The 10211-nt window shown below is 52.6% G+C and overlaps 1 long non-coding RNA gene across 2 annotated transcripts; it reads left to right on the plus strand.

The window, feature by feature from the left end:
* Nucleotides 1-7162: 7162 nt before the first annotated feature.
* LOC148219452 (uncharacterized) lies at nt 7163-9843 on the plus strand. Of its 2 annotated transcripts, none has more exons than XR_015799776.1 (3): nt 7163-7753; nt 8380-8547; nt 8874-9011. It is a non-coding gene; the product is annotated as an uncharacterized LOC148219452 (long non-coding RNA). The 2 variants fall into 2 exon arrangements; XR_015799775.1 differs by having other exon boundaries at nt 7173-7278; nt 8874-9843.
* The last annotated feature ends 368 nt before the right edge of the window (nt 9844-10211 follow it).

Raw genomic sequence — 10211 nt, forward strand, 5'->3', positions numbered from 1 at the left:
TACGAGGAATTCCGGGGGGATTTTCCCGAGTGTTCCGGGGGGATTTCCTCGGGGATTACGGGATGATTTTCTCGGGCAATTCCGGGGGATGTTCTCGGGTATTCCGGGGCCATTATCTCGGTGATTCCGGGGAGATTTTCTCGGGGATTCCGAGATTATTTTCCCGGGGAATTCATGGGGATTTTCCCGGGGATTCCGGGGGGATATTCGCGGGGATTCCGGGGTATTTTCTCCTGGATTCCGGGGAATTTTCCGTGGATTCCTGGGGGATTTTGCCGAGTATTTCGGGAGAATTTTCTCGGGGATTCCGGGGTGATTTTCCCGGGAAATTCCGGGGGATTTTCTCGGGGATTCCGGGGGATTTTTTCGGGGAGTCCGGAGGGATTTTCCCGGGGATTCCGGGGGGATTTTACGAGGAATTCCGGGGGGGGTTTCTCGGCGATACCGGGGGGATATTCTCGGGGATTCCGGGATGATTTTCCCGGGGAATTCCAGGGGATTATTCCGGCGATTCCGGGGGGATTTTCTCGGCGATTGCGGGGGGATTTTCTCGGGGATTCCGGGGGGATTATCCCGGGGAATTCCGGGGGGATTTTCTCGGGGAGTCCGGGGAGATTTTCTCGGGGAGTCCGGGGGATTTTCAGGGGAATCCGGGGGGATTTTCTCGGGGATTCAGGGGGGTTTTTCTCGGGGATTCAGGGGGGATTTTCCAGGGGATTCCGGGGGGATTTTCTCGCGTATTCCCGGGGCATTTTCCTGGAGATTCCAGGGGGATTTTATCGGGGATTCCGGGGGGATTATCCAGGGGATTCCGGGGGGTTTTTCCAGGGGATTCCGGGCATATTTTCCCGAGTATTACGGGCGAATTTTCTCGGGGATTCCGGGGAGATTTTCTTGGGGATTCCGGGGGGGCTTTCACAGGGATTTCTGGGGGATTTTCGCGTGGATTCCGGGGGGATTTTCTCGCGGATTCCGGGGGCTATTTTCCCGGGGATTCCGGGGGAAATTTCTCGGGGAATCCGGGGGGATTTTCTAGGGGAATTCCGGGGGATTTTCTCGGGGATTCTGGGGGGATTTTCCCGGCGATTCCGGGTTGATTTTCCCGGGGACTCCGGGGGATTTTCTCGGGGATTTCTGGAGGATTTTCCCGGGGATTCCGGGCGGATTTTCTCGTGGATTCCGGGAGGATTTTCTCTTGGATTCCGGGAGGATTTTCCCGGGGAATTCCGAGGAATTTTCAGGGGAATCCGGGGGGATTTTCTCGGGGATTCCGGGGGGATTTTCTCGGGGATTCAGGGGGGATTTTCTCGGGGATTCCGGGGAGATTTTCTCACGTATTCCCGGGGCATTTTCCTGGAGATTCCAGGGGGATTTTATCGGGGATTCCGGGGGGATTATCCAGGGGATTCCGGGGGGATATTGCAGAGTATTCCGGGGGGATTTTCTGGGGGATTCCGGGGGGATTTTCCCGGCGAATTCCGGGGGGATTTTCTCGGGGATTCCTAGGGGATTTTCCAGGGGATTCCGGGGTGATTATCCCGGGGATTTTCCTGGGGGATTTTCCCGGGGATTCCGGGGGATTTTCTCGGGGATTCCGGGTTGATTTTCCCGGGGAATTCCGAGGGATTTTCTCGGGGATTCCGGGGGAATCTTCCAGGGGATTCTGGGCGGATTTTCTCGGGGATTCCGGGGAGATGATCCCGGGGATTTCGGGGAGATTTTCTGGGGGATTCCTGGGGGATTTTCTCGGGGATAGCGGACGGATTATCACGGGGATTCCGGGATGAGTTTCTCGGGGAATTCAGGGGGATTTTCCAGGGGATTCCGGGGGGATTTTCCCGGGGAATTCCGGGGGATTTTCTCGGGGATTCCGGGGGGTTTTTCCCGGGGATTCCCGGGGATTTTCTCTCGGATTTTTTCCCCAATTTTTCAAGCATTTTTTCCCGCAATTTTCCTGGATTTTTCCCAAATTTTCCCCATTTCTCACTGATTATTTTCCCCATTTCTCAATGATTTTTGCCCCAATTTATCAAAGTTTTTTTTCCCCATTTCTCACTGATGTTTTTCCCCATTTCTCATCGACTTTTCCCCCCATTTCTCACTGATTTTTATCCCCCACTTCTGACTGATTTTTCCCAATTTTTCGTTGATCTTTTTCCCCATTCCTCACCGATTTTTCCCCCATTTCTCTCTGATTTTTCCATCATTTTTCATGGTTTTTCCCCCCCATTTCTCACTGATTTTACCCCCTTTCTCACTGATTTTATTAATGTTTGTATTTCTATTTCTATTTCTATTTATATTTATTATTATTGTTTTGCATGTTTATGTTTATGTTTATGTTTATGTTTATGTTTATGTTTATGTTTATGTTTCTATCTATGCAGGTTAACGTTTGTGCATGTTTATGTCTATGTTTATATTTATGCATATTTATTTTTATGCCGGCGAACGCGGGCAGGCGTTTTATGTAAACGCCTATCCGCCGGGGTCCTAGAGAGGCCGCCATCTTGAGCGTGTCCGCACTCTCAAAATGGCGCCTCGGGCGGCACCCCGCCTGACCTGCCAAAAATGGCGGCAGAAAGGGCGGGAAAAAATCAGGACCCCGGTGTGTAGGCATAAGATGCCTGATTACATCGCCGACGCCGATCCGCTCGCCGCCAATTTTCCCGGATGTTTCAGAGCGTGCCGACAACGGCCGCGCGGTCCCCGGTGCCGCGGGCGTGAGGGCGCCGGCGGGCGCGGACAGGCGTTTTATGTAAACGCCTATCCGCCGGGGTCCTAGAGAGGCCGCCATCTTGAGTGTGTCCGCACTCTCAAAATGGCGGCTCGGGCGGCACCTCGCCTGACCTGCCAAAAATGGCGGCAGAAAGGGCGGGAAAAAATCAGGACCCCGGTGTGTAGGCATAAGATGCCTGATTACATCGCCGACGCCGATCCGCTCGCCGACAATTTTCCCGGACGTTTCAGAGCGTGCCGACAACGGCCGCGCGGTCCCCGGTGCCGCGGGCGTGAGGGCGCCGGCGGGCGCGGACAGGCGTTTTATGTAAACGCCTATCCGCCGGGGTCCTAGAGAGGCCGCCATCTTGAGCGTGTCGGGACTCTCAAAATGGCGCCTCGGGCGGCACCCCGCCTGACCTGCCAAAAATGGCGGCAGAAAGGGCGGGAAAAAATCAGGACCCCGGTGTGTAGGCAAAAGATGCCTGATTACATCGCCGACGCCGATCCGCTCGCCGACAATTTTCCCGGATGTTTCAGAGCGTGCCGACAACGGCCGCGCGGTCCCCGGTGCCGCGGGCGTGAGGGCGCCGGCGGGCGCGGACAGGCGTTTTATGTAAACGCCTATCCGCCGGGGTCCTAGAGAGGCCGCCATCTTGAGTGTGTCCGCACTCTCAAAATGGCGGCTCGGGCGGCACCCCGCCTGACCTGCCAAAAATGGCGGCAGAAAGGGCGGGAAAAAATCAGGACCCCGGTGTGTAGGCATAAGATGCCTGATTACATCGCCGACGCCGATCCGCTCACCGACAATTTTCCCGGACGTTTCAGAGCGTGCCGACAACGGCCGCGCGGTCCCCGGTGCCGCGGGCGTGAGGGCGCCGGCGGGCGCGGACAGGCGTTTTATGTAAACGCCTATCCGCCGGGGTCCTAGAGAGGCCGCCATCTTGAGTGTGTCCGCACTCTCAAAATGGCGGCTCGGGCGGCACCCCGCCTGACCTGCCAAAAATGGCGGCAGAAAGGGCGGGAAAAATCAGGACCCCGGTGTGTAGGCATAAGATGCCTGATTAAATCGCCGACGCCGATCCGCTCGCCGACAATTTTCCCGGACGTGTCAGAGCGTGCCGACAACGGCCGCGCGGTCCCCGGTGCCGCGGGCGTGAGGGCGCCGGCGGGCGCGGACAGGCGTTTCATGTAGACGCCTATCCGCCGGGGTCCTAGAGAGGCCGCCATCTTGAGTGTGTCCGCACTCTCAAAATGGCGGCTCGGGCGGCACCCCGCCTGACCTGCCAAAAATGGCGGCAGAAAGGGCGGGAAAAAATCAGGACCCCGGTGTGTAGGCATAAGATGCCTGATTACATCGCCGACGCCGATCCGCTCGCCGACAATTTTCCCGGACGTGTCAGAGCGTGCCGACAACGGCCGCGCGGTCCCCGGTGCCGCGGGCGTGAGGGCGCCGGCGGGCGCGGACAGGCGTTTCATGTAGACGCCTATCCGCCGGGGTCCTAGAGAGGCCGCCATCTTGAGTGTGTCCGCACTCTCAAAATGGCGGCTCGGGCGGCACCCCGCCTGACCTGCCAAAAATGGCGGCAGAAAGGGCGGGAAAAAATCAGGACCCCGGTGTGTAGGCATAAGATGCCTGATTACATCGCCGACGCCGATCCGCTCGCCGACAATTTTCCCGGACGTGTCAGAGCGTGCCGACAACGGCCGCGCGGTCCCCGGTGCCGCGGGCGTGAGGGCGCCGGCGGGCGCGGACAGGCGTTTTATGTAAACGCCTATCCGCCGGGGTCCTAGAGAGGCCGCCATCTTGAGCGCTGCCGCACGGCTGGGTCCCGGCCCGCGGGCCCTTCCGCCATCCTGAGAGGGGCACGGTGCAGTACCCGCCTGTGTCCACACGGCGGCAGCACTGCCGCCCAACTCAGCCCGGCACTGCCGCCCTGTCAGGGACAGACAGAGAAGGGAGAGAGTTCCAAGCACCAGAGTCCCCACCCGTCATAAAATCCTCTCAATGAACGCCCCAAAAAAACCCCGACCCAAACTAAAAATGCCCTGCCTCTGACCAAATGAAAAAAAAACCTTTTATATATATAAAGCATCTATTTTTTAATATTTAATTTCTAGTCATAATCTAGACATATTTCATATATTCAATTTAATTGCTATTCTATTTATCATATATACAATATTATTTTATTATTCATTATATACATAGATTTATATTACTAATGTTATTTCTATTTTATCTATATCCATCTATATTTGGAGGTTCATAGTTTTTAATATTATTTCTTTAAAAGCTCTGCCTCTAACCAAATAGAAACAAAAAACTCGATTATTTTAAATTATATTTGAATATATTTTTCTATTTAGTTTTCATATTTATATCTGTAGATTTATATGTCTATATTGTGTATTCTATATTTATATACTATTTCATGTAGTTTTTACTAGTATATTAATATACTAGATGCTATTTACATTCTATTATAACATACTATTTAATAGAACATATTAAAATCGATAAATTATTTCTATTACATACTACATACATGTATTTTATATTTATATTTATTTCTATAGATTTATACTTACATATATATATGCATATATAGTTATCATCATTTTATGTCAGTATCTATTTTTGCATATTTGTATATTTTTGCCTATATTATTTTCAAAAAACCCTCCTCTAACCAAATAAAAACCAATAAAACATTCCTTTTAAAGTCTGAATATTTATATATTTCTATTTTCATAACATAATATAATGTAATGTAATATATTTATATATTGGTTTCTTATATTTGCTTCTATATTTTTATTCTTTATCTTTTCTATTTACAGTATCTATAAAAAAACCCTACCTCTAGCCAAACACAAGCCAATAAAACATTCCTTTTAGACTATATTTAGCTATTTTTTAAGGTTCTGTTTTTCATGCATTCTACACCCACCCCTCCCTCTCAATGTTCTGGCACCCACCATGACCCCCCCCCCATGCCCGACTCACCTGCTCCTCCAGCGCAGCCCGGCTCCCTCTCCCAGGGACCTTGGGGTGCCCCAAACCACGTCGGAGCCCCCCTCAGCCTTTTTTCCTCACCCCAAAGAAGGCACAGAACGACTCCTTTAATGAAGTTGTTTTAACAATTGTAAGGCTAGAGCTTTTGGTATCCACTGCTTGCCATCCCTTGTAAACCAATTTTTTTCTTCTTTCTTCTGCAGCTTAATAAACCTCTTTTTTTCCCCATAGTTTTCCAAATGCATGTATTACCGCATATGCATATTTAGAATCAGTAAATATATTTAATGTCTTGTCCTGCTATAATTCACAGGCTCTCACAAGCGTGTGCAGCTCTGCTGTCTGAGCTGACCAGGTGGCTGGTAACCTCCCCCCTTCCTTTAATTGCTTTCCATTCACGATAGAGTATCCTGTAAATCATGAAGAATGGCGGGAAAAAATCAGTGAGAAATGGGGAAAAAAATCCCTGAAGAATGGGGGGAAAAATCAGTGAGAAATGGGGAAAAGTGGGGAAAAAATCCGTTAGAAATGGGTGGGGAAATTCCATGAAAAATGGCGAAAGAAATCAGTGAGAAATGGGGAAAAATGGGTAAAAAATCAGTGCGAAATGGGGGGGGGGGGGGGGGGGAAATCAATGAGAAATCGGGGAAAAACATAAGTAAGAAACGGGGGGGAAAAGTCCATGAAAAATGGGGAAAAATCAGTGGGAAATGGGGATAAATCTGGAAAAAATCCATGAAAAATGGGGGAAAATATCAGTGAGAAATGGGGGAAAATGGGGAAAAAGTCAGTGAGAAATGGGGAAAAATCAGTGAAAAACGGGGGGAAAACTCCATGAAGAATGGGGAAAAAAATCAGTGAGAAATGGGGAAAAAAATCCCTGAAAAATGGGGGAAAATATCAGTGAGAAATGGGAAAAAATGGGGAAAAAAGTCATTGATAAATCGGGGGAAAAATCAGTGTGAAAGGGGGGGAAAAATCGGGATCGGGGACGTGGACCGGGACTGGGATCGGGGACCGGGACGGGGAAATGGGACAGGGACCGGGATCGCGGACGGGGACCTGGGACAGGGACCGGGACCGGGATTGGGGACTGGGACCAGGACCGTGATCGGGTTCCGGGACGGGGAACTGGGACTGGGACCAGGATCGGGGACCGGAACCGGGGACTGGGACCGGGACCAGGACTGGGGACGGGGACTGGGGACAGTGACCGGGACTGCAATCGGCACCGCCCCCCGAACCGCTCCCGGAACCGCTCCCCGGGCTACCCCGGCACGGCGACCGGGAACGCCCCCGGCACCGCCCCGGCACCGCCCCCGGTGCCGCCCCCGGCACTGCCCCGGCACCGCCCCGGGTAGCGCCCCCGGCACCGCCCCCGGGGCGGGCCGCCGAACGCACGCGATGACGCGCGGGGGGCGGGACGGCGCGGGGCGGTGACGCGCTTCATGCCAGGAGCAGGGCCCGGGTGCGACGAAGACGGGAGCGGGACGACCCGATACCGCGCGGGGCCGCGGGCCCGGCGGAGCCCGGCCCGCTGGGTAGGGGCCGCCAATGGCACCGGGGCTTCTGCTTCGGCTTCTGTCCGTGTCGGCGGGGAGGCCCCAGCCAGCGGTGCCCCTCTCCCTCGGCGACACGGGCGTGGAACTCGGCATCGGGCGCTGCATCGCCGCGGACAGCAGGGGGCGCACGGGTACCGATACTGCCATGGGGCCCGGCGCTGCTCTCCTGCTCCGCCGCCAGGCGGCGCTGCGCTGCCGTCCTGCCGCGCCTCCGGGCACGCTCGGTTTCCTCGGGACCCCGGGCCCCGCCTGTCCCGCCGCTGCGGAGGCGGGGGATGCTTTATGGGACTGCCCGAGCTGGCAGTGCCGGGTCTGGGGCGTTGGGGCGCGCCTTGGGGGGCTGCGGGTGCGCTCGTTTCCTCTTCTGCATGGCCTTCTGTGTGAGCATCTCTCGTTGCGACTGCTCTTGGAGAGTCAAACCCCTCCTCCTAAGTGGTCTCAGGAGCCTGGCAGGGTGAGTTTTGTTTCACAGGGGAAAGGGCCACTGGTCGTGTCCAGAGACCTGTGCACCCAGCCAGGTTTCTGCCTGATAAAATTCCAAATGGATGAGGATTTCTCCCAGCCCCAAGCTGCCCCCACCTGTAACCCTGGCTGCCTTTGGGGTGCCCAAAGCCTCCTCTGTGCAGATCTCAGGAACCTGGGAGGGGTGAACAATGTTGCACAGGGAAAAACCCCACAGATTTTATCTCCGGGCCTGGGGCCAGGAGCAGGCATTTGCGTGCTATAATTCCAGAAGGAGCACGGTGTCTCCCAGACCCAAGCCGCATCCAGCTGTGACCCAGCTGCTCTTGGAGTGCCAAAAGCCTCCTCGTAGCTGATCTCAGGAACCCTGGAAGGGTGAGTTTGGTTTCACAGGGAAAAGGCCTCCGTTTGTGTCCAGAGATCAAATAAGGGACTCTGCTTTTCCTCTAGTTCTCCTTCCTGTTTTCACCTGGGCTAGAAGGATGGGCATGGCCTGTATTTCTCATATCAAAGTGATGTTACTAAATTTGTCCAGAAGTTCTGATTGTTATTTTTATTAGTAGTAGTAATTTTCTGATAGAAAACACTCTCATTTTGCCTTTCCCACGTTGTTTCCAGGTGCTGCCCAGGATGGACATCTGTGGTCTCAGACAGTGATTCCCGAGGAGCAAGGAAAGCCTTTTCCTCACCTGCACAGTTCAGGTGGATGGGACAGAATTGGTGTGGCCTGACAAGGCAGGAAAAGCTGTCTGTGTTCTGGAGTGCCTTGAAAGCTTTCTCCGTCAGGTTTGGAAGGGGTTTCTCTTTGGGATTTCTTGTGATGCAGCACCACGGGTATCCCTTTGTGCCAAGTCCAGTGCTAAAGGATTGAAGAACTGACAAGTGGGGTCTGGGATGAAAATGCCTCTAATAAAATTAAGCAAAGAATACAATAAGAGAAATGAGCATCCTTTTAATGTCTGAAATAGTTAGGAATAAAAATGCTGGAAAAGGGCACTCTGAATTGGTGTCACTTGTCATGGATAAAACCCCAGAGTGAGGAATCAGAGCAGAAGTTGAGAGCTGGAATCCTTCTGCAGTCGACTTAATTTTCTTTTCCTCCTCTCTTTCAGGACAGGAAGAATCACGACTCTCCTGGCATCTTTGCCAAGAGCTGTGGTGTTTGATCAGCCAAAGCCCAGAGGCTTCAGCACCAGAGGTCTGAGCCTGGAGGGCTCCTGGTGCTGCCCGTGCTGTGGGCTATGTCAGAGGATGCAGGCTTCCTCTTTGCCTCCCTGCTGGGATTAACTGCCATGGGAATGTGGGATCTGGGTGAAACTCCAGCTCTCCTGGTGTTCAGGGGAGCAAGGTCTGAGGGACTCCTCTCTGGGGATGTGCGGTGAAGGACTGAATAGTGTGGAAGGAGAGTATTTATAAACTGTATCACTGTTTCTCCCAAAATTGGGGTGGAGCGGTGATGGGGGTGGTTGGGTTTGGCCTGGGCCTGTTATTCTTTGTGCAATTTTAAAATTCTCTTGTATGATTTACTGTCCGGTATCTTTCTAACAAAAGCTGACATAAATTTAGATTAAGGATTAGAACTTGGGTCCATTCATTGCAAACATTTGACAAGGCTGGAGGACTGGGGTGGTGACTGCTCTCAGGAAAGGTTACTTATTAATACTGTGTCAGATTTCCCGCAGTGACTGTCAGGCCTGCATGGCTGTGAGTTCGTGCTCTTCTCACTGGGGAAATAAGTTCAGCAAAATTAGAAATGTTAGGAAAATCCAGCCCAAAATTTCACCTCTGTACCCCCTAAGTTTTCCCAGTTTTTCCCAGCTAGGAGCTGCACAGAAGTCAGGCAGGGGAAGTGACAACAGGGAACAGCTGAAAAATTCAAAGGCACAAAGAGGAAAGGGGAAAGGTTTCAGAAAACAATTCTATGGTCTAAGAATAATTTCTGATTCCCTACTGAGAAGAACACGAACTCACAGCCATTCAGGCCTGACAGTCCCCTGCAGTGAGAGCTCAGCACACATCCACAGAGGCAAGTCCAGCATCTTAAATGAAAAAATAAAAATAAAAACCAGAAGAAAAAGGTGATTTCTTTTGCTTCAGAGTTATTTCAAGTTCTTAAAGCCCAAGCAACATTTGCTCTTGATTTTGGTTGGGTGAATCATGAGCAGTGGGCACGGGTCATGCCATTCATTGAGCAGAAAACCCGGGGTCATTTAGAGGGGACACAAGAACTGTTTGTGTAGCGACCTCGGGCTGCAGAGGGGCAGGAGAAAGGCCAAGGGAGCTCCCTGGGGCCACCAGGGCCTGTGGGGAACAGAATGGACGCTTGGATGACCAGTGGAGGTGAGGAGTGGATCTGAGTTCATCTACAGGGAAATAAGGAGGGGATACTCTGGAGTGAAAAGCTGAGGTGATGAGTTCACCCACCTGGGCACGAGTTGTGTTTGCACAAA

This window comes from Sturnus vulgaris, unplaced genomic scaffold (assembly GCF_052056855.1).
Source record: "Sturnus vulgaris isolate bStuVul1 unplaced genomic scaffold, bStuVul1.hap1 Scaffold_1129, whole genome shotgun sequence".
Classification (NCBI taxonomy): Eukaryota; Metazoa; Chordata; class Aves; order Passeriformes; family Sturnidae; genus Sturnus; species Sturnus vulgaris.